The sequence below is a fragment of the Solea solea genome, chromosome 8 (assembly GCF_958295425.1).
Source record: "Solea solea chromosome 8, fSolSol10.1, whole genome shotgun sequence".
In the NCBI taxonomy this organism is placed as follows: domain Eukaryota; kingdom Metazoa; phylum Chordata; class Actinopteri; order Pleuronectiformes; family Soleidae; genus Solea; species Solea solea.
The window spans coordinates 25,200,848-25,226,223 of NC_081141.1; the positions used below are offsets into that span (position 1 = coordinate 25,200,848).

Below are 25,376 nucleotides of genomic sequence, written 5' to 3' on the forward strand. Positions count from 1 at the left end.
GTCGTGGCAGATTAGGGAGTTAATACAGAACCACCACTTTGTGACAGTGAACATTAGGCAGTGAAACTAATTTCATGACACACGCATGCTCCAAAAAACGTTCTGTTAATCCTAAATCCACTTAAGAATGGCAGACTAAAGTGTCCTTTTACGCTCGCGGTTGCATAAAATCAAAAAGGTGAGGTGAAAATCTGTGTCACTGTTTAAAACTGAACAGAGAGCCTGAGTCACTGTTTGAGAGCAAAGGCTCAGATTACAGGCGAGAAGAACAACAGAGGGGAAAAAAAGAAAAAGGGAAGAAAGGAGATTTTGTGATAAGTCAAATTGAATTGAAGTGAACTCAAGAGAGCGATAGTTAAACCATTTGAAATGTGAAAAATCCCGTAAACACGATTAAGATAATCAGATTATCTTATCTCTGTGTTGGGGGAAAGTCTGATTACAATCCTAATCACGTCTGTGAAAAATAATAATTGTAACACCTGTATTTTATTCTATTTTTAATACAAAATGTAAGAGCAAATGTTTAAAAAACTGCACTAGAATATGATACAAATGCCTTAATTATACACCTCATACCCCCCATTGTGAGTGATAATGCTAACAGCTACACTAAAATATGCTTCATGGTTAGATATCAGTGCTGTGGCAGCAGCAGCAGCAGCAGCAGCAGTGCACGAGTCTGTGTAAATGAATGCTATTTTTGCACTACAGGTCTAAAGCTGGCTGTCAGCCTGGCTTCCAAGATATCTGTGCTCTGCTGGCTTTTGATTATGCAAATACTATGCACTATAAATAAATTAGTATAATTGCGTCTGAAATATGCTTTGAATCCTCCTCAAAGATGAAAGGGTGTAAATAATATATTTCGTGTCACTGCATTATTCATTCTCTATTAATTACAAAACATCGCGGGCCCCGGCGCTCACTCCGGAGAAACGACCCTCGGTGTGTGTTGTTTTTTGTAGTTTTGTAGTTTAAATTATATACAACACAATGCACGGATCAAGGCCGGGACGTCTTCAAAGTGAACGTAAGCGCTGCGTCATGTGCGGCCTCAAGAAGAAAACATTAAAGAAGCATTAATAACGTCGGCGTCCTGGCAGCACAATTAAAACGCGGCCATCTTCCTGCTCCCTGTGAGACATCGCGCTGAGGCCTTATATTTGAATACACCCAGCCATTTGAAAAATATATGCTATTCGGCAATTAAATTATATGGGGGGGGCTCTCTCTCTCTCTCTCTTGGATCGGGGAGCTAGTACCAGTGCATATAGAATAGTGAGCAGCAGTCGCTACGCTCGCATTAGCATCTGGCCCCTTTTATGTAAATTTGATGAGAGAGGACTCATGCATATAAGCAAGGGCCGGGGTGTACTTGCCTAATATCCTTATTAGAGAGGGGAGAATTAAATATTTATTTGGGGGGCCATGGGTGAGGAAGAGGGGGGCCTGTCCTGTGTTGTCGTGAGCCCTGAAGGTGGAGGAAAGGGGGGGGTTAGGTTGGCTTTCTCTATGAATCTCTCCCTCTCGCTGCCTCTCTGCCTCCAGGTGCCACCATCTTAAGGCATTTGGCAGTAGTGAGAGTGTGAGGAGGGTAGACTTAAAATGTCCGCTGGCATAGACACACACACACACACACACACACGCACACAAAGCGCGCCCGTGCATACACATTAATGCACGCACACATTTGGTGGACGTGGACACGACGGCGAGAGTCAATTATTCAGTTACTGTCAACAGCGGGGCGATGCATGCTGAGCATTTCATTTGCATGTATTAATTCCCTCGATTACGGACGCCGGCGAGATCAGCTGACGCTCTCGGTTTTTTTTTTTCCCCTCTATTCAACACAGTCTCATTGGGGCGGCGACGGCTAATGGCGCCGCGTGTACGCGTTAAGAAGTGGGGCTTGCTATAAGCATTTCAGTATTTTTATGTTATTTTGTTTTACAAGTACACACACACACACACATAGCACTTCCTTTTCAACAAAAACTGTCAGTGTCTGTTTTTTTTTTACAGTGTCAAACTGTTCATTTAATTATTCAACCGCCGTCATTTTCAAAAAGACTTTTTCACTTAAATCAAAGTCTGCACACAAGCGCACGAGGGCGCGTGACCTCAGTGTCGACAATTAACAATTAATGTTTGCCTTCTGTGAGATGACAGATAGATGCCGCTCTTAAAAAACGGCCTAAATCAAATAAAAAAAAAAGGTAAAACGACAAAAAACAAATGCTACAGATAAAAGAGAAGCGCGTCGACGGCAATATTGTCAGTTTATGTAAATCGGCGCCGCGCCGTCCCGCCTTATCGTTTTCCGTCTGCGCTGTCACACGCACGTGCCGTCACGCTGACCTCTCCTCGCTGTTAATTATCATAAACGTGTTTAGTGAAATGACGCACACACACACACACACACACACACACTGCATTAGTATTCCCTTTCATCCTGAAGTGCTCCTGAGGCATAGCATGAAGAAGAATGCACAGGAAATTATTCAAGATGAATTATACCAGCACATCATCCCTGTTTTTTGACCTGCACACACACACACACCTCTCTCTCTCTCACACACACACACACTAATTTAGAAACACATTTTATCTGAGGTATTTATTTTCATAATTAAAAGGTTTAGTTTACATTCTCAGCGTCTCATCTGGAAGTCTTGGCGCGTCCTTGTGAGCTACGCGTGTGTCTCCTTGCATATGTATACAATATCAGCTGTTCTTCTCCTTCGTCGTCGCCCCCCCACCCCCACCTCCCCGTTTCCTCTGATGAGTGGTACGCCCCGGCGTGCTGCCAAAGAAGTGAGAATAATTAAACGGCCGCGTGTTTGAGCCTGGAGTTGGCTAATGGATTGTTACCGGTCGGAAATGAGACAGGCAACATGGGGGGGGGGGAGCTGGGTGGCAAAGCAGACCTCGCCTTTGGATAATGAAACACTGTAAGCCACCGGGGTGGAGGGGGAGACACACCTCTCATATAAAGGAAATGCTTTTGTTCTGCGACTACACTTGTTTTAGTCGTAAGGGAAGGAGTAGAAGAAGGGAAGTCACGTCATGTGAGAGAGCCACAGTCTCCTGCAAGTCTACTTTCCCTTAGACTGCGTTTCATTTCTATGTTTTTAAACTCTATAATAATCCTCGTAGGCGTTGCATATGTTATCTCATATTTTGTGCGTGCGCCGCGTGTGATACAGTAGACACATTTGCATAGGATTTAGGATCCACTGCATCACAACACTGCACAAACCGGGGGCTTTGTCTCCCCCCACAACCACCCACCTCTGCACATGCATGCATGTACGGTAGAAGCAGGGTCGTGTTGATGGTGATGGTGGTGGTGGTGGGGGGGGGGGGGTGTAGTGCAGCAGAGGTGGAAAATAGAGGAGCAGGAGGGCGATGGGATGAGACAAGCCACACAAGCCGCAAAGGGAACGCGGTGGTGAGGGGGGAGTGGGGGGTGCGGTGTCGTTACCCTAAACCCTGCCGTAGGGCAAGAAGACACACACACACACACATTGGTTTGCCACACAACCACAAGTCCCACTCTCAGAGTCACAACTATGTAAAACATTGCAGTGGGGGAAGTATAAGAATACTTATCCTCTATAGTTGTCATTGCTTGTCTTCATCCCTGTGAGTGGCGTGCGTGTCTGCCGCCGATGTTCTTGTGCTGGAATATTTGTGGAAAAATATAAATAAAGATTGAGAATCAAATCACAATGTGCTTCAATTATTGATTATCGCCGCGCACCGTCCCGACACTGCTACACACACACACACACACACACACACATGTCGAGTGCAAGTGTGGTTGTCATGTATTTTGATGGGGAGCTCTAATAAAATGTGGCATCTGTCAGGCGGAGACTGACAATGTCATGAAGACGCTCGCAGTGACATCACAACAGCACCGGGGGAGAAATGCAGAAAAATAACACCCCTGTTTATCAAATATATATATATATATATATATATATATATACACACAGATATGATAATGGAACAATATCAATGATTTGAGGTGTTATTTTTGACAATTACTTCAATGTCAACAGATTCCGAGGGTTCATATAAGAATCATAACGGAACAAAGGTCAATATTTAGGTCTCAACCAAACCATAAACAACGACAATCTATTAAGGCTCTGACCTCAAAAATGGACTTCCTTTAGCCTTGACCTCTGACACTTGACCTACTCACGCTCCCACGAGAGCAGGCAAAGGTCAAGTGCGTCTGCGGTCGCAACGACGCGGCCACTGAAGCGGTGTTGGTAGAGGGAAGAGTGACTAATTAGGAAGATGTAATCGTACACAGATCCACTGTCAGCACTTTCATTACATATAAGTTAAAGTAGGCCTGTGCCTTGACCTTCAAATGTTCTGCGAGTGTGACATACAAGTTTGTACTCGCTATTTGAGGCAAAGTAGAAAGTTATTGCCAATTCGGAATTACCCGACAATTAGTGTTTTTCTTTCCTCCTTCTTTTGGAAACATGAGATACTTGGGATTTGCTTAAACAACAGGTTTTTAATGTACAGTACATGGATGTAAATGTGCTCACTCCCTGCCTTGTGTCTCCTGACGCTGCAGTGATGGAGACGGGGAGCTGTGGACGACTGCGGGCAGCGGGAAGTGGAGGTCAACATGGGATTTTGCTCTTCACTGGACCCACGTGAGGTGAGCTTTGGAGCAGTAAACCGAAATGTGTGTGTGTGTGTGTGTGTGATTGTAGGGCTACAGGCATGTGCATATAAAAACCACCGACATGTAAATTCCTCCTTTCCATTTTTTTGGAAAATCACACCTAATCTGTATTTTTCCAGTAGATTAAAACACATTTTTCATATTAAATTAAATCCACTCTGAACAGAACTGAACAGTCAGTCTTATCTTCATGCCCATTGTCTTTCCTTTTAAATTAAAATTTTAAACCCTAAGTGTTGAAAGATTTGTCAAAAAAACAAGGGGGGCTACATTTCTTTGTAGGCAGGGGGTTCGACTGAGTGAGTGATGTTTTCATGTGTCCATCTCTGCTGATGTGTGTGTTTGCCTGCAGCAAAGTTAGTGTGTGTGTGTGTGTGTGTGTGTTGTGTAAAGGCATAGATGTTAGCGTTGGTCCAGAGGACACAGTAAACAGAATCACAGCGCTTTGAAAGGAGCTCGGGCGATGTGATCGTGGGCAGCGTCAAATCCCATGACCCATTCTTTGCCCTGTGGTCCATACCAAAGAGAAGAAGCACATAGGGGAGGCAGAGAGGTTATTGTTCGACTCTTCATCATCATCACAACATAACACATAGCACAAATAACCAGGACCAGGAAGTTATTTAAAAAAGAATTTCCTCCATAGCCATTGAAACCCCGCGTAATTGCCCTCCGTTGGCATTGTTTGCATCGCGTGCCGGACATGTCGCTCCATCAATTAGACGTCCAGCCATTATTGCACGTGACATTTCGCGTTATTGAAGAGAGACAGAGTGCTAATGAGCTGGGCTTGCTCTCGCGACAGGGAAATGGGAATTATATTAGCGGGAGAGCAGGAAGCAGATTTCCATCTGTGCTTTCTTTATTTGCAATTTCAAGACCGTTCTTCTGATGTGCGTTGACCTCCTTGGAGTGCAGTGCAGAGTGCTGGGCAACACACACACACGGGGGTGTACACACAGCTATGGCTGCAGTGATTGACATCGTTCACTGTCAGCAGAAAATAGATGGTAGAGCACGGTGCCATGCTCGTGCCCTTGATGGTGTCGCAACAATACCACACACACACACACACACACCTTGAAAATGCCCCAGTGATGCTAGTGTTTGAGATAAAAGTTACATTTCCTGGGATGGGTAAAAACAAAATAAGGGTCTGAGGAGGAGAGGTGATATGTCAGTGCCCATGGGCCACAGTGTGCAGTAGTGTTACTCGTCCTAATTACTCCCAATACTCACACATTTGCTGGACTGCTCAGAAGGCCCAATTAGAGGGGCAGGGCACTAAGACTATGGGGTGGGGAAAAGTCAAATCCATACCACAGAGAGATGGCGTCATATGGTAATTTCTGCAGTACACGTCCACGAATTTAATTATTTGTGTATAAAATTAACAATTTTTTTGCCTCCACAAATTGAATTTCTCCCTTTTTTCCCACCCTAATGTCAGCCCCTGTGTCTGTGAGCGGCGGCGGTGGTGATACTGTTAATCAGGTCAAACGAGTATTTTAAAAAAAGGAGTGAACCGAAAACCAACCGGCCCTTTGTGGCACAAAAAAAAGGGAGGTTGATACTTGAGACATAAGGATTGTGCAGGGTGTATAATAGAGCTGTGGATATCGTACACGCTGCTGAACATTCTTTTTTTAAAAAAAAGCTGCCATTCTAGTTTAGTTTATTTTTTTGTTAACGTGTAGAAACATCTGACTCAGATGTAAAAGCTCTGTTAAGTGTGTCAGCTTCATTAGACCCTTTTATATCGGACTTTGGCAGCAGGTTCATGTGAAACCGAAACAGGAAACCAGCACAGATTTCCACCTTTTCCAGATTTAAAAATATCAGGAAACTTTCCCACCCTCTCTCTCTCTCAGTATTAATATTTCTATTGTCATGATTAATCATCTCACACTTCAGAAAACACAAAACATTAACACAGTCAATTTTTGCCTTTGGATAAATAATAATAATGATAATAATAATAATCTGCATGTGCTGCACAGTTTGTTTACATTGCATTTCCTTTCCTATACGCTCGTAAACATCGATCACACACACACACGTGCATATAATTTGCAGTGCAGCTGCCTACTATTAGGGCACCAGCAGGAGTATAAGCACTTGTAACATGGCACCCGCATTTGTGTATGTAAACCCTCCGGTCCCGTAGGCCAGCATGCATGTGTGTGTGTGTGTGTGTGTGTGTGTGTGTGTGGGTCTTCAGTGCTTGCCCACAGCGAATAATGAAGTCATCTGCTTGTGTCTGCATGATTAAGGAGTGCTAATGCATCAGTGTGTGTGTGTGTGTGTGTCCAGATAAAACAACATGCAAAAGAACAAAAGACGCCAGCAAGCAAGGAAGGAACGGTGCATTCAGAAATGCCAAAAATGACACTAATACAAGTAAATATTGCTCAGAAAATGCAATAACGGCTTAATTGATTACGATCAGGTAAAAGAACAACAGCAAATGATTATGAAGGATGAGAAGTAAAGGGATAAAGGGAGGGAGGAAATCTCTTTTACTTCTTCCTATATGTTGAAGTATTTCCATATTTCTCTCCTGGATGCAGACGCTCGTACCTCGTCGCAATATAGGACGATACGTCCTTTCCATGGTTATTCAATAATTGTACCAAGCTGGAACATGCTCATCGCTCTTTTTCTTCTGATGTACTACATTATCACAAGTGCACGAGGGAGGAGGGGAGGGAGGGAGGGAGGTTGCTATTTGTGGGAATTTTGTCTCATCAGTTCACAATTAAAAGAGATAAGATTCCTTCTTTTTTTTCTTTCCATTTAATATCCAAGTAGATTGCGGCGGGGGCTGCGTGCAGGGAGGGTTTCTGCTTCTGCATCATCATCATCATACAGCCAGAACAAAGGATATGCACATCGTGGAAAAAAAAAAAAAAAAAATCATGCAAATGAATGCAAATCGCTGGCAGCAAGGAGTATAGCGAGGTGGCAGGAGGAGAGAGTTTATAAGCAGGAGGACTGTGTGTGTGTGTGTGTGTGTGTGTGTGTGGACAATCTTGCTCTAGGTTGTGGCAGATATAGCTGGAAATATATTGGTTTTGAATCTGATTCGAAATCTTATCTGAAAACTTTGCAGTTGAGTTTTTCTGTGCGTATAAATACTGGGGGAGATGTACTGTATATATAACCACAATGGTTAGAAGAGAGGTTCGGTTTGTGTTGTTTTCTTTTTTGGAACATGTGTCTTTGTATTCAGTGATCACTGTGGTGCAAAGAAATGCACGTTTTTGTAAATAAAAAGGGGGTTATTTTCTAAAGCCCCGTGACAGTAAGTGTGTGTGTGTGTGTTTGCATGATACAACGTTCAGACCGCACCGCTGCGGAAAAATGCAGAGCAGTTATTAATAACGCCACAATAATGAAAGTCACACTTCAGCTCGATCAAACATTTGACATTTACATAATTATGTTCAGTTAGCGGGGGGGTGACAGTCCACATCGGCCTCAATTTTTCCCCCCGTTTCACAAAAAAACATAAAAAAATAACAATATGGTTAAATAAGTACAGACTGTGCAAAAAGAATCGCCTCATTATTTGCGCTTTTATCCTAAATTGCACATGTGATTAATAACACGGTGTCAAAATACACCAGCTCTTTCAAATCCAGTGGATAAATTCAACATGTATATATACACATACATATATCACCTGACTCCCTGTGACAAAGCACAGCTATTTACCCGTGACAAAACGCTGATGTTAAACGTAAACACAATTCAGCCACATCACAGTCTCAAAGTCTCATTGCAATCAGTAATTTGTCTCAAGTTTCATATGAAAACACACTACATTTAAATAATGCCGCCCTCTTTCCCACACACACACACACACACATACGAGTGGACAAAATTGCAGACACAATATGGTAAAGGGGAGAGAGAGAAAAGGGGGAGGGGCTCAGACAGGCATTCACAATTGTGCATAATGATGTTAACATTCCTGCATGTCTAATGCGGGGGATATTGAGACAGACACTGGCTGTTCGGCGGCCTCGCTGCACGGCGTGTGCGCGCGTGTTCGCGTGCATAAACTCTATACAGCGGTGCATAATGATGTATTAATTGTGGCCTGCTCTCGCTCGGCTCCGCGCCGAGGTCACCGATGCCGTCGTTAATCTTATCGCCACGATAGGCAAAAAGGAAAATAGCCCACTGTATACTGCGTTGTGCGGGCCTGCTCACATGGAAATTGTAGGGTGCAAGAACGGTGGTTGATTTTGGAGCGATTAACCCAGAATCAGCAAACTCAACAGAGGGAGTTGTGTCTCGATTCACACGTACCACCATCACCATCAAGTCTTTATTATTATTCCAAAAAAAAGCCACAGACAAGGGAAGTGGATAGGAAAAAGGAAGTGGTGGCGTCATGAAAGGCAGCAGAAACAAAGACGGACAGACGGCGCACACACTGAGGAGGACGGGCAGGAAAAAAAAAAAGAAAAAGAAAAGATGAAGCTCATTTTTCTGTGGGCACCCAGTGGCGCCTGCAATGCAGATCGCTGAAATCCCTCTCCAATGCGACCCTGGGCTTATTGGGGGTGTGTGGTGTGGTGGAGGAGGGTGGAACAAGCAATGGGTTTTGCTATCTCTGCTTTCGTACACTTTGTTTTTTCCTCCCCCCCCCCCCCCAACTGAAATCTATTTTTTTTTCTGTCTGCATCAAATGTCAAGTTAATTTCCTGGGTGCTATGAGGGATGTGCCCTCCCCTTTCGGTATGTGTGGCAGCGTGGTGGATCGTGGAAGGGTGCTGTGCGTTTGTGCGTGTGTGTGTGTGTGTGTGTGAATCAGTACAGGGGCATGGCAGAGAGAGAGAGAGAGAGAGAGAGAGACGAGAGGTGGTGAAGGGGTGTTCAGTACAGTAGCTATAAATTGGCTCTCTCTGAAGAGGTGTGTTGATGGCGTGTGTGTGTGTAAGAATATGATCCAATTATGTGTCTGTCCTTATTTGTGCATTCACATGTTCAGTCCCTTTGAAGGTTCATCTAAATTGAATCCTAATGCAAAAGAAAGAAAGAAAGACACATACTAAAAACACCCCCCCACCACCCCCTCCACTATACATCATAATAGATGCTTCGTAATTCAGTGTTGCAATAAAAGAAAAGGGGGGAAAAAAATCTTGGCCAGACTTTCAGGTATTTCCAGCAGCGTGGTTAATATGGAGCTGGAGATTTGCACTGCGTCTCCTAGCCACTAACAACAGAGTCTGTCACTGCCAACCGATATCAAGTCTCATATTAGGTTAAACATATATCAGTCCTATTTTAACCTTGTTGCCTGGCAATAGCAGAGCCTTAGTGTCCTTCTGCCTTCCAAGGCTGGGTCATATTTTATTTTATTCTTTATTTATATCAGGCTTTCCTGCATTATCGCATAGGAATTGTGTCCCGTTGATGTCCTGGATTCTCTTAGACGACACACAACTTTGTGGGTTTTTTTGGTTTTTTGTTACTCTATTAAATCCAAATGTACTCTCGCTTTTAAAACAATTGGACTGGGATCAAGAGCTTAGACGGCGTTTGTGTTCAAACGCACAGATTTGTTTTAGTGGCATATTCGCCGTGCTTTTTTAGTTCCCACGTCTTTATTCCATATGTGTCTAACTGTGCATGTCGTTGGACTGCGGGAGCGCCCCGCGTCTGTATGTTTATCCGGATGATTTTATACGTCTTTGCACGCGTCTGCTCGAGCCGTTAAGTGTGTGACACACAAAAAAAATGCATTTTTTTTTCCCCTTCTTCTACGGCAAAGTGTAGAAAATCCCTCACTGCGGAGAAAAGGGATTATGAATTTGTCAGTCGTGCTTACACTGATGTATGCTCCTGCCCCACAAATGTCACATCCCATAACCCAGAAAAATTACACCAGTCCCACCTAATTACGCATATTCATGATGCTGTTTTGCATAGTGCTGGTAGCATACTTCTGCTACAAGCCACAGAGCTGAGGGATATGGTTGAGTGAAAAGGCTTTCAATCCACTGATTCAGTGCGCCTCCGCCACAAGCATCAGCTTGATAACGCTACCTCCGTGCCAATTTATTTTATGATCTGAGACCATTATGGAGAGAGAGTTTTCCCTTATTTCCTCGCAGTCAGTCATATTTCCTGCTGCCTGCAGCATATTCAAACCTTGTGGGATTTTCTAATAGAGAAATTAGCTTTGTCCTAGATTATGAAGGTCATTTTGAAAATAGATTCAACACGTGATTTTTTTTTTCTTCCTTTTTTTGAGAGAGAAACTTTGTCATTTATACTTTTTTGACTCTCCTGCTGATTGAGGATGAACAGTGTAATACGGGCTACCAACGAGAGGGAGAGAACCACACTGCACAGTTCAGAGCGGGAGAGGGAAGTGTTGGGAGAAAATAGAGGCGGATGAATTGTGGTGGCCCAGCTCGGTGGCTTATTGTCGCACTTGGGGAACCGACTCAATCAGACTTGGCCCAGTCGTAATGAAGGAGAGGGTTCCGGTGGCTGTGCCCCTGCTTGGGTAAACAGCGATTGTTTCAGCATCGCGGTTTCCCAAACACGGCCAACAATGGCACTATTGTCCCGCCACCTCTCATTAAGAGGCGCACCAGAGATGGAGTGAGTAGCAGAAGCAGGGAAGGGAGGTGGGTGAAGAAGGGGCAGAATGGGGGGGTAAAAAGAGAGGGGTGGGGGAGAGCAGGAGCGGGTGGGAACCTGACAGCTATGGATGGAGAGCTCGAGATGCTTTTTCTGATCTTTTTTTTCTTTTTCCCACACTTTGATTATGTCTTCTTCTCTCCCACCATCTTGTTTCCATTGCCTTCTATCTCCTCAGCCATCGTCGCTTTACCCCGTGTTTTCCCCCCCGCTCTCATCCTTTCATCTGTACTTTCTTTCCCTCATCATCCCTACAAGCACTCTATTCCCTCCATCTGTCCTTTGTTACTCTTGTTTTTTTTTTTTTTTGCATTTGGGATGGCGAAGGGATGCTTTGCCTGTCACACCGTCTTTGCGTCACCTTTCCCAGCCAACACACAGAGAGAGAGACAGAGAGAGAGAGAGGGGAGGAGAATCAGAGAATTAGTATGGACGAATGAGAGGAGCCTGAGAGAGAGACAAAACAGGGAAAGATCGCGCCGCTTCCTGGCTTAATGAACGTGGGCAAAGGATGATCACAATAGAATACATTATGCTCTTGTTAGTCGAGGCAATCAATTAGCAGCGAAGGGAGAGCACACCAGTGGCACGCCATCGTTCCCGCTCAGGCACTGGCTCATTCACAACCCAAACGAGTGACCCCTCTCTCCCTCTCTCCCTCTCTCTCCTCGCCATTTTTTCCCACCCTCATCATTGCCCCAGCAGCCACAAAACATTTTATTCCGTTCCTCGGTGGTGAAAAGGCGGGACAGTGCTGGATTTGCATTTCCACCACATTCGCGGGAATATCAATCAATCCGCCAGGTTACTGTTACCGTCGCGTAATCCCGCAATCCTCATGTGTTACCACGTAAAATTATGTGATGGGGATTGTAATGCACCCCCACATGAAGAGAATCAGACGTGACAACTTTTTTTATGACTGACACTCGCGATTGTGTCCCAAATTTTCAAACGTGTCCCGTCAGTAATTCATAAAACGGTTGGGTGAAATTCCTTCGTCCTCCTACCTCAACCAACGCCACCATCCAACCAACTGTGTGTGTGTGTCAGCTGGAGGAATAGTTCCAGATAATGGCAGCAATCTATATTGTGAAAGAGGCAAGGAGTAGTTTTGCTTTAACAGAGGCACAAATCACAGCTGTCTGACTGAGAAAAAGTGTCGGCGATGAGTGGAACACACTGCCTTCACTAAGGAACTTTGCAGTGGAAATGGAGGAAACTAAATAAAATGAAGGGAAGGAGAGGGAAAAGGACAATCTGTATTACAGGTCAGGATGTTTTTTGAACGTACTGCAGGAGGATGATGGCCTCAGGTTTAGGGCTCAGGAAATCTGTTATTGCTGTGGTTGGGTTAGGGTTAATCGTTAGTGGTTAGTGGTTTTTCCCTCAGCCTGTTTTTGATCAATAAAAGTTAAATGCTGTGATGGTGCAATGGATGAATAAATGTTTAGAAATCACATCATTCCAGCCTCCACACCTTTTACTGCAGACGTGTCAGAAAAGGGGAGGAATGTCTATGGATTGATGGTGAAAACACACATTTCCCAGGATATAGTACTACAAAAATAGATTTCGGACACATTATTCTATCTTGTTTGAAGCTCTCTATTTAAATCATTGTGTTGCACCTATAATTATCCCTCCTCTGAGGTGACCTGCTTTGTCTATTTTGGTCAACACGCTAAATAAAGTTGGAAAAACTCCATTAAAAGAACAAAATGATCTATTCAAGCACACACACAGTCTAACTATGCAAAGCATTTGTACACACGTGGATATTTTTGACAAACATAACTAAGACGGCACGAAGGACTCTTTCTTCATCGTTACTACAGCGACCTAACCTTGACCTTGCGTTGTGTCGTATTTTACACACATGGTTTGCTGTCAGCAGACGACCTCAAAGCCAATCACATGGACACAAACGAAAATACAAATATACAGTCATTTTTGTTCCTCACCTTTATTGTAAAGCGTAAAACGTTTTAGTAAAACACTAAAACTAAACTATAAAGTAATCTTACTCTTAAATTATCCATTGGGATTTAAGTCTGTGTAATATCATATTGTCTGGTTTTTTTTTTAACTCATCATCTTTCCATCTATAGCCTCAAAATCTTACCACAAAGCTAGTGTTTGTGTTTATGGAAAGAGAAAACACACGCACACATATCTGTTGATTACTGTAACATAAAAGCTACAGCTCCCGGATTTACAGTCGACAAGCACGGTCTCATTTAAGAGCCTTTTTCACGAAGAACAGCAAATACGTCGCGCTGCCGTTATACCTGCGGAAGCTACAAAGTGGGATTTTATTTTATTTTTTTAACTTTGAGTGCATATGTAAAGGTGTTTTGTTGGTCCTCTGAGTGCCTCTGAAATGTGCAGGATTGCATTTTGACCTTTGAAAAGGCAGAATTTATTTATTTATTTTTCCACCCTCAGTGTTTACTGTATACGTGCTTTGCCCATTTGTTAGAACGTTCAAGTGCAAGTGCAAAATGCCAATAATGTATTCGGTGTCTTGGGCTAGTGGAGGGCATTTCTGTTGTGTCTCCACTTTAAAAGTTGAAATGTTCAACATCTAATGGATGAGGAGGCAGCCGTGGTTACGCGGAGCAAGGATAGGAGAGATGCTAAGTATTGACTCCTGTGTGAGGAACACATGTACGTGACAGAAAACAGTTATTTCAACTGTATTAAAATACACTTAGAATAAAAAAAAAGACACCTTTAACATTTAACAGTTACAGTGTGTGACATATAGGAGAAAATACGGAATATACCACACCATATTTATGACTGCATGGTCATCTGGTCAAATAATTTGGTTTTTAATAGCCTTGTTTATGAATACCCTTTATGTACTTATGTACTTAAAGGAATACTTCACCGATGTGCATTTAGCTTTGTATTACTAGCATAGGGCTAGTATTTTTGAAAAATTGTGCTTCCCAACCTCAGTTTCCCCTGAGTGGAGAAATATCTTCATTCTTTTTTTTTTCTACGTGCCCACCAGTGACACATGGGCCTTGGTCCAAGGCTTGAAACGACAATGCTAATTCTGCACTTTTTAGACCCACTCGTAGGGGGACGGGACCTCATTCCCAGAATGTAAACAGTGTCCGCCATCTTTGCTAACAGTTAAGCTAACAGGACCAAGTGTCACTGGTGGGCACGTAACAAAGAAAATAATGAAGATATTTCTAATGTAAACAGTTTCCACCATCTTTGCTAACAGTTAAGCTAACAGGACCAAGTGTCACTGGTGGGCACGTTAACAAAGAAAAGAATGAAGAGATTTCTAATGTAAACAGTGTCCGCCATCTTTGCTAACAGTTATGCTAACAGGACCAAGTGTCACTGGTGGGCACGTTAACAAAGGAAAGAATGAAGATATTTCTAATGTAAACAGTGTCCGCCATCTTTGCTAACAGTTAAGCTAACAGGACCAAGTGTCACTGGTGGGCACGTAACAAAGAAAATAATGAAGATATTTCTAATGTAAACAGTGTCCGCCATCTTTGCTAACAGTTAAGCTAACAGGACCAAGTGTCACTGGTGGGCACGTAACAAAGGAAAGAATGAAGATATTTCTCAACTCAGGGGAAACAGAGGTTGGGAAGCACAATTTTTCAAAAATACTACCCTTATTCTAGTAATACAAAGCTAAATGCAAATTGGTGAAGTATTCCTTTAAGGCAAGAGCCTTGCTTTACAGAAGCCACCATTTTGTGTTTCTACAGCATCCCAACAGATGCGTTCTACACAAAAAAAAGAAGATTGACATTATAATCAGCAGTCTCACCATTAGACGTGACTAATTCTTACACACTGGACCACAGTATATATGAAGAACTTTGCCTTCTGTCTTTAAATCCTGAATTATTAATAGTTTTTTATCTCTGGTATAGCACAATTTGCTTCAGGTTGTCAATTCTGTTTCTTTCCCTCGGTCTCCGTTTCCCTCTTGATCATCTTGTGCGCCCTCACTCTGCTGGGTCTCCGTGTACAGGCAGTCATGCTGATGACATTTGTGTCCAAGCAGGGCCCAATGACATGGCCTTTATCACCCCTCGCTGGGTCTCCTTTCACCACCCCTACCCCCTATGGTCATTCTTAACCCACCAAGTCCTCTTCATCAGTGTGCACACAAATGTGTGTGTTCCTCTGCTTTGGGAATCTTCCTGTGTGTGTGTGTGTGTGTGTGTACAGTGTCTGTGTATTTAAACCATGTCCAGATCAGCCGTGTCCATGCTTGCCTGTGACACTGTGTGAACAGTAGGGGACATAGTATGGAACAAGTCTCTCTCTCTGCTGGACGCAGGGTTGAGCAGACTGGGAGGTAGAGGGGGCACACGTGGACAGCGCCGTCTCAATAGTGGAAACACATGGAGACTATATCTAAAGTGGGCATTAATCTAAAAATCTGCCTTAACAACATAAAGCCATAAAATACATACATTTTATGGCTGTAAAAATCTCCCTTACATTATTCATTCTACAATTCTGGGGGTATTTTTGACCCTGCCTTCGCTGTGCTACACATTTTTGAAGGGCTTTTATGTGCACAGACAAAGTGCAAAGCCTCATTGTTGTTCTCCTCAAACACACACACACACACACATGCACAAACGCTACAGACATGCTCACCGTCCCTGCAGCCATGGGAATGGAGAATGCTGAGGTTCAAGGTCATTTCAAGTATTCAGCAGCCCCCGGGCTCTCCATTGTCGGCGCACCGCATCGGTTTGCTTACACATGCACGGATATACTATGTGCACACCGTGTGTTTCCGCATCTCACTCGCACACCGGCTTTCACCGGGACAGCCAAAAGTGTCAGGTGAGAGCGTCCACTGCCGTACACAAACACTTACAAAAATGGGAATCTTCAAAAGGAGACATGGATACCCGCACTTCTATAGACCATATGGACACAAAAGGATGAAAAATATAACCATTACACAAATGCTGGTTTGTGTCATTATTCAACTATTTCTTTTTTACATCAATTTATTCTTGAGACTCCACGTCTCTACATAATGTGTTGTTTTGTGTACATTTTGGTTGTCAGTTTGACTGACATTTGGGGGGAAAAAAGTGAGTCTTTCGCAAAAAAAAAAATGGTAGGGATGGAGGTTTTATAAACACACTGAAGGTGAATAAGAAAGAGAGAGAGAGAGCAGCAGTGGGTGTGATTAGCTCCTTTGTTGGAGGTCTGTTGAGCTTCATTGGCTCCAGAGAATAGCTTCCTAATGAACCCAGCCAAGCTTGGACCAAACTTTGTGCTGAAGACAAACTAAGTTATGGTGGTCTGGCAGAGCGCTGGGGGTGAGCCCACTGATATACAACGCCTGGACATATGGTCCACCCATCAGGGCCTCTCCCAGTCACTTTCTCATGTCATGGCTTCTGTGTGTGTGCGTGTGCTTGTATTTGTCGCCTCTTCGGGACCTTTTTTCTGCCATAAACACAGGACCAAAACCTGGTGCTCATAAGGGAGAGTTGAATTGTGATTTGGTGAAGGTTATGGTTAGGTATGGTTTTGGTTTGTCTAAATAAATGGAAGTCAATGGGAGTCCTTCTTTCACCGCACAGCTGTGTGTGTGTGTGTGTGTGTCAGCAGGGATGTAGGAGAATATTTATAGCCTGATTCTTTTATATATTTGTTTGATAAGTCATTGGAACAGAGAAACAAAAAAAAAATGGGAGAAGCAGAGGGAGCGGAGGGCAGAGGGGTGGGGAGGATGGTTGATGTTCACTGAAAGCGACAGAGGAGAGAGGGCTGCAGGCTTTGTCTTTTCAGTTGACCCCAATACGGAGTCCATTCTGACACGTCTTGCAAGACACGGAGTAAGTGAGTAAATCAGGCCAACCTGTCTGTGGTGAGGCAGTGCACCACAACAGATACAATATGGAGGAGGATCATAAGACGTCATAGCTGTAAAAAAAACCCAAGAACAGTTTAAAATGCCCTTTCTCACCAGTGGGAACACAACCTGGGTAGAAACACTGATTGCGTCTTCCAGCCGTTAACCATCAATGTATGTAGCAAACCTTGTACTTGTTTACAACTTGAGCTATTTTAATTTTTATCAATTCTATTGTAAAAGATGGAGGGTGAGAAGGGTGACCTTCCAACTCTGGCATTTTTGTGAAAAAGCAACACTGTCAGACCACGCGGTGGTTTAATAATCCCAGGGGGAAAGAATAAAAATTGTATGCATTTGTGCTGTAGAATAAGTGAACACGCTTGATCTGCGTGTGCACGTGCGTGTCCTTCCTTTATAGTCCCAACTTGTAAAGAGCACAGTGTAGGCGCAGGTGAGCACAAGTCTATATACGGTTGGAGGCTAATTGTTTGGGTGAAGGTGGGGGCATGGAGGACGAATGGCCAGCTTCCACCCACAAGGCTCTAGGTAACTGAGCTAGCAAGCGGGAGAATGGGACCTCTATGGGGCCACACAGCGGGCTCAAACAACACTTATTCTAGCAGCCAAACTGTCAGCCAGAACAACTTCATTGTGCCCAAAATTGAACTTGAAAGCAAGGCAGAGACTCTGGGATGGGAGGGGAGGAGGGGGGGCAGTGGGAAGGTGGGGAGAAAGACAGGAAGGATGCAAAGAGAGAGGGGGTCTGTGGGAAAGTGGTGGTGGGGGGGTGGACTGGAAAAGGGGGAGCCCCAGGGTCACATGGTGTGAGTTCATTTCAGCGAGGAGAATTCCCATAGATCCTACAGGAGGGAAAAGGGCGGCCAGGAGCAAAGGGAGTGGCTTGAATGGGAATATGTCTTGAAATGCATTCTGGGATAAGATGAGAAACACGGCAGTTTTTTGTTTTATTCTTTGTCACCATATTTGCTCGTACGCACCCTACAGCAAACTGTATTCCTCCATAGACACTGCCATTACACCGTATCGCACAACTGTCATTTATGTATAATGCATTTCATTTCTTAGTTTATCTCTTGCCAATATTATCAGTTTGATATTCAAACACACACACACACACACAGCATGGCCTCCCACGAGCATGTATCCAGATTTTCCTGCTTCAGACCCAACGAGAGAGCCCAACCATGCAAGTTTGGAACTGTGCTTGTGTATAATACAACAGGAAGCCCCCTTCAGACTTACACTAAAACCAGTTTAAATCAGTCCAGCCCTGATTTACGTCACCTTTCTCCCTTTTGTCTCCTCTCCTGCTGGCTGTTTTAAATTCATCTTCCTGCCCTTGGTAACTACACTGCAAAAAAGGTGAAGAAGTTTACTCAGTCACTGAGTTTAGGGAGATGAGGAAAGTCTGGGATTATATGTGTGTGTGTGTGTGTGTTTGTGCATATGTGAGACACACACACACACACCCCTGTTTGATCCACAGCTAGCCCTGCAGCTCCCAGCGACTCAACAAAAGGCCGCCTCTATCCATTGTATGAGCTGTGTGTTTCCCAGGAGAGCTCTGGCTCAGTGAGAGAAGGGCACCAGATCGCTTTCTCCTCACATGGATGTTTATTCGCTCTATAGTCCAGTAGAACAACCCCCCAAAAATGACTGGCCTTAGCGCTTTGACACGCAGGCAGGACACATGGTTTTAGCTTCAGGTTTGGAAAAGTCTAAAAAAAAAACAAAGAAAAAACGATCGTCCTGGTGGATGAACAGACGTGAAAGACAGACAGCTAAAGAGGAAGAGCTGTCTACGTTGGTGTTCTCGGTGCACTCATATGAAAAAGAATATTCAGGGTGTCCCGCCATTTTATTTGCTTCTTGTCTTTACACTAGTCAGCTTTCTTGTCAAACTTGTTCATGAATGTAGATCCACCCAGTGGGTGGGTAGAGATTTCCCCCTGATCTTGACAAGCTCGCCTGTCCCTGGCTGCATACTAATTTTCCTCCAGAACTACTGAACCAGTGCAAAAACAAATACAAGTTGCCAGGGCGGCTGTTTGTTGCCGGAGACGCGGGGTGATTGGAAGGTTAAACGCGAGGAAGCCTTTTGTAGATTCTGGGATCAATCAGAATGTCAGCTTAGGGTGTTTTCCGGTTTTGCTACGTGATATCGGGAAAAACATGCTAATGGATTTGCTAATAAGCTAATGAATGGGATAGTTCTTTGACCTAAACATTAAAGAAGGAGCTGGTCCACATAAGAAGAAGACACGGTACGGTCCAGGCTGGTACACTTTTGGACTGATGAGAGACTGATTTTCAGAGGCCGTTTTCTTTTAAATAGGTCTCGGTAATTCACTTGGCAGACAATGATGTGTCCTCAGCAACCATTTTCATTTTTCTCTGAGAGAGTTTTGAATGCTATATCGACACCAGAGTGCCTCACTACTCTGGCAATATCTAAAGGTTTCCTTGAGCCCGAGCGTGCCTGCAGGGTTGACCATGATCAGAAGCCTTCAGTTGAAAACAAACATTGTAGGCTGATACCATCTAATCTGCTGAACGCCATTATCGTCTAAGATATCGCTGTACTTCCCTCTGTACCCGCATGCACCCGCCCTCCAAACCAGCCCTACTCCCTCTCTCTCTCTCTCTCCCTCTCTCCCTCCACACTCTTTGAGGTAAAAGCTTGTGTGTTGAGGCTGGGAGTGAATATAAGCCATTGTTACGGTGTAACCGGACTCTACAGCAGGTTGTTTGATCCTGTTTTGGGCCTGAAAAGCTTTTTTTTTTTTTTTGTACTTGAATCACCACATCAGCTGAGAGGTTCAGACAACAGTGGAGCACTCTGCGTGTCTACTCTTCTTTTTTTCTCTCTCCTTCCTCCTTTTTCAGCATCACTTTGTCCGTCTTTTGTCAGACTAAATCTCTCCTCCAAACTCAGATTTACGTCCAGAGCTTTAATTACCATAAAGAGGAGCGTGCGCACATAACGTACTTAGATACAAACTTTAAAAAAAAACAACAACAGGATTTGGGATTATTACACTGGGATTATTAGCGAAAGAGAGCGTCACTGGCGAGCGCTTGGATGACAAAAGCTGCAGTAAATGGTTCTGTTGGCCCCACAGTTCCTCCCATGATCACGGCCGCACACTCCTCGTGTTCCCGTTTACGCAGCAGCATTCCATTATTTACATCACAACGTGGAAACTTGCCTCTGCATTGTCTAACGTCGTGGCCGCTGACTGGTAGTTCTATACCTTTGTCACTGTTTTGGCATGGGCGCTCTCAATTTATGATGGGTCTGGTGTTCACCGTGGACAATGTGCATGCAAATATCCTTGTCCCATTATGCCAGCTGTCTTTGTATGTCAGCTTTCCTCCCTAAGAGGTAGATGAAGAGCTAGAAGGGGGATGGAATGGGGCTGTGTGTTTTTGAAGGGGAGGTTGGCGAACACACACACACACACACACACGCATGGGCACGCGCATCCATCTGTGCCCCCCCCCCCCCACAGCCCATTTCAGATGTGAGAAACTGTACTCTCATTTGCATAAGAATAATTGACACTTCAAATTAGCCTTCCAATCAAAGAGGATTATTTTTTTTTCTCTCAGCATATGTGGAGGCAGACAGCACAGCCATACTGGGGTGGAATATGAAAGGGAGGGCAAAAGAGAGCAGAGACAGGAGGCGACGCGTCATAAAAGATTAACCCTTTCATTTCCTCGTTTCAGTTTTTATTGCAAATATAACTTTATATACAGTAAAAATATAAAAAGGGAAATAATAAACGATTTCTTCTCTAAATCAAAGGATCTTGTGACTGCCTGGTTGGGGGAAAACGGTGCATCTGATTGATAGGTGCTTTACCTTTGAAAGCTTTAGGTGCAGCGGCTGTGTTATGTGTGCACGTTTACACATCTATATTCACCTCAGTGGCACTGGGTGCAGGCCAACGCACTGAGTGCTATTAAGTAAAGTGTGTGTGTGTGTGCGTGGCTGTGTGCGGATCGAGGGTTTGCCCACATTAAACCATTAAAGCAAGTGCAATGTTGAATTATTGATAATGGCTAATGAAAAGGATCAGTTCAGAATGAACTGTGGGCTTAACCAGAGCCCTGAGAGCAAACACACACACACACACGTCATATTTTCACCTTTTATCATCTTAAAACAAGAATTAAACCCATGTTTGAAAGGAATGTTCTGTCTATATTTCACTCATTCATTGTCCCATCCATGTTTCTTCTCCATTATATGTCGTCCCAGTTACAGTAAGACCATCGACATCGAATGAATATTGGAAAAAAAATATGTTTTTGGGGAGAAAAATGGGACAGGGGAGCCCTTTTAGGGGGAAGGGGATAGGGAGTAGAGGTTGAGGGTCTGGGGGTGAGGGGGTGGCGCCAAACCCTCTGGAGCGCTCAGCATCCCCCCACTTATGGGATAGCGGATGTGTCTGGGGGTATCCATGACAACAATGCTGCATGCCAGGGACATACCACGGCAACATGGCCAAGTGTGTGTGTGTGTGTGTGTTTAAGGCCCACATATCTCTGTGACATTAATATTCACTCACTCAGATGGAGATCTGCTGCAACCTCAATCCCCTTTTTTTCCGCTGCCAGACAAAATGTACCCCCGACACCTTTATTGCAGCCTTTGACTCAGAGGCCCCAACAATGAATATGTCCAACTGTACAGAGAGACAGCGAGACAGACAGACACAGACTCTAGTTCTCAAGGAAACCCCCCCTTTGTGCTGATGGTTTGGCATGGCATGGTTTGATGCTTTGGTGCTCTGTATTCTATATTTTGGCAGACACAGAGTGGAGTGCAGGTCAGGAAGCAGAGGTCAGGACTCACCTCGATGAAGAACAAACATGCACACACACACACACACACACACGCACTCTCTGTCTCTCTCTCACAGACTCACACCATCACACTCTTGCAGAGATCAAGCTGTGTTATAATAATCCCATTTGGGACAGTCTGGATTCTCACTCTGAAAGTACCACATAATGATGCTCTGTTGAGTTTGTGTGTGTGTGTGTGTGAGTGTGTTTGAGAGAGAGAGAGAATGTAAGTTGCTTTATGTGTCATGGGTTATATTGTTTTATACCATTTATTTTTTTTATTTTTTTTTTTAAACCTACATCTCTATACGCATCCATACACTCGAGTCAAACTCAGATCCTGCCGGAGTGTATTTTTAACCCCGACTGCCTGTGCATTTTGTGAGAGGTTAAAGGGCCGAAACAGTGAATCAAGTAAATAATTCACTGGAGCTGAAACTCTTTCGATGTAACCTCCCGAATGAATGGGGGAGGGCAGAGCAGAAATTTTATGTCTTGGCACACCACCTGGACTTCCTGTTTTTTTTCTAAACTGCATAAAGAGCATAAAATATATATGACAAAGCATGCATGGTCATGTCATGTCTGTAAAATAACAATAATAAATGTGCTTTTTTGAGTGTATATGGACTAAATATTATCCCCTTTCCTGTGTTTTTCCAGGTTGGCCGGGCCCCTCAAAGACCGTGACCCAGAAATCAAATGGCATAATGACTGGATTCTCCGCTGCTAAAGACGTCAAGGATATTCAGCCGATATGAGAGGTGACTACGTGCTTCCCTTTCAAGCATTTGCCGTCCCTGCCCTCCTGTTATATGGGGCTACGTGTCATAAATTCCTCGCTCAAGATCAGCAGCCTCCGCGTTCGCTCGGAATGATCGGAAACGCTGTGCGAAAGTGTCCGGGAGACACTTTGAGTGACATTGCCTCTGTCAAAAGAGTGATCGAAGAAGACAGAGAGAAATGCTGCGCTAATGAAATCGTCTGACCCACATCCTTTAGTGCTATCCATTTCTCCAAAGACACAGAAAGGGCATTTATACAGGTAAACCATGACTGGTCCCTGAAGTGAGAATGGGTTTTTTTTTTTTTTTTTTTTGCAGAAAGGGGGGCATCCATTATTTACTATACTGGGGTTGCAAGACACTTAGGAGATAATGCAGTGCTTCAAGCATACAAAACATAGAGCCTCCTTGGTGCTGGCTCTGCCATTGTTGTGTGTTTTGAACATGTCTGTTTCCATCCACACTGACAGATGAAAAAGAATATGTCTCCCCATGGTTCAGAAGCATGGGCAGAGATGGATAGATGGGGGGGATGGGGGGGGGGGGGGTGGCAGAGAGATGTGTTTCTGTGCATGTCAGTCATATCTTTGTGCATGTCTGTGCATTTGTGTCTGTGTGTGTGTGTATTTATAGCCCAGGTTGTTTTTCTTGGCATCTGTATGTACAGTGTTACTCAGGCCTAGAGTCATTCATTCATTCATTCATTCTTACACTCTGAGAGGTTGTGGTGGGATGGAGCCAATTCCAGCTGACACTGGGCAGGGCCACTTGCCAATCACAGCCCTCGTATACAGAGACAAAACACTGATTTACTTTCGCCATTTACACCAAGATGCTCCAAGTAACCTAACCTGCATGCCGACTGCAATAAAGAATTCCAAATCTGCTTATAAGCAGGTCATTTGTTCAGTCGGAATGTGTCTGAAAGGCATTCACTCTTGTATCATGTGACTCATGCGTGTTCTGGCATCATTTCTGGTGCAGTGCCACGACATGCATTCATTTTCTAGTTGTTAGACATAAATGTTTATGGCGAAAGCTTTTATAACTTGGGACAGTGCACTGTATTTTTTGTTAGTCAATGGAATCATTTGAAAAATCAATTGAAAGAGGGACAAAAAAACAAAAGGACTGAATTTGTGATGCATCAATCTACACATGTGATTAAAAAAGAGAAAACACCACAGGTCAGAAAAACCGCTGGCAATGGGAATGGTGTTTTTGGTGGGTTCTCCCGGGGTTACATCATGTTTCTACTGCACCAAATCTCGATCTGTCAAAAACAGAAAGGCTTCACTTAAGCTTTGCTTTCTGCAGATCAGCAGCAGCAGCAGCAGCAGCAGCAGCAGTTGCCTCCTCGTGGCAAATTGAGGCATCTGGAGTCCAGTGAGACTGAGCTGAAAGAGAACAAGGCTTACAACTAATCCAACAACTGTTATCAGACCCCGGGCAACACATGTAACACTTTGTGTCCTGATCAATTTCCTACGGAAAGCTTTGACTCTCAGACATCTATGTATTTTTCTCCATAAATGTGCATTTCGGTGGAGAGTGTGTCAGCTATTCACGTTTGCTAAATCGGTCAGGGAAAAGACGAAGAATCCCCAGTGAGGTTGTCCGCAATAGATTTTTCTCATGTAAAAAAATATGGCCCCAGATTAGAAAAGATAACTTCTCACCCAGAGGTAACTTGCCCATACCAACATCTTTTTGTAAGATTTTAAGCACGACTCGTGATCGAAACTGGGCTTTAATCTGTCTGATTATAACACACACAGTGGACATCATCTGTACATAGTATATACTGTAGGTATTAAACTGCAGAGTCAGCAGAGGCGATGAGAGGCACATGTAACCAAGATCAGCTGCCACAGACAGGCAGGCCAGAGAAACAGTGTGTGCCCTTGAGGTGTTCTGAGCAGTCAGGGTAGTTTACTTGATTTTTTTTTAATCCACCCCTCCTTCATCTTTGGACTTGACTGAGTTTGGCTCACAGAGACCCCCCCCCCCCCCCCCCCCCCCCCCCCCTTTCTAACCCTGAACTGTCCTGTACTGTCAGCTAAACATCACAGAAATTTGTTGTCAAAGACAGCCTGGCCAAAACACTTCTTTTGTACATTGTGAAATTCCTTGAAAAAAAACAAACAAAAAAAAACTTGGGGGAGTTACTGACTTATAGAAGCTTTCAAGACTCACCTCCTCATAATAACATCAGATACTACTCCCCTGATACTGATACGACTCCGCTTTTATATATAAAAAAAAGATCAGTTCTTCTCTGGGTACCCCTCAAAGATTTGGAGCCCTGATAATGTGATAACAATTGCTTCTGGCTCCATTCTGGATTGGTAAAAACTCAGACATTTGGCATCAGTGATGCAATTAACCACATTCACTTCCTTTTGGCCACAATCAGCTCTATTAAAACTTACTTTCAGTTTAATTT

At 43.9% G+C, this 25,376-nt stretch overlaps 1 long non-coding RNA gene across 2 annotated transcripts in view; it reads left to right on the forward strand.

Annotated features, from left to right (window-relative positions):
• LOC131463834 (uncharacterized) overlaps positions 1-25,376 on the forward strand; it is a 36,697-nt gene that overhangs the window by 8,447 nt on the left and 2,874 nt on the right. The window contains exons 2-3 of one of the 2 annotated variants that reach the window (XR_009241120.1): positions 4,610-4,696; positions 22,809-23,190. This is a non-coding gene — a long non-coding RNA (uncharacterized LOC131463834). The remainder of the gene's footprint in view (positions 1-4,609; positions 4,697-22,808; positions 23,191-25,376) is intronic. The other variant, XR_009241119.1, reaches the window with a different exon arrangement.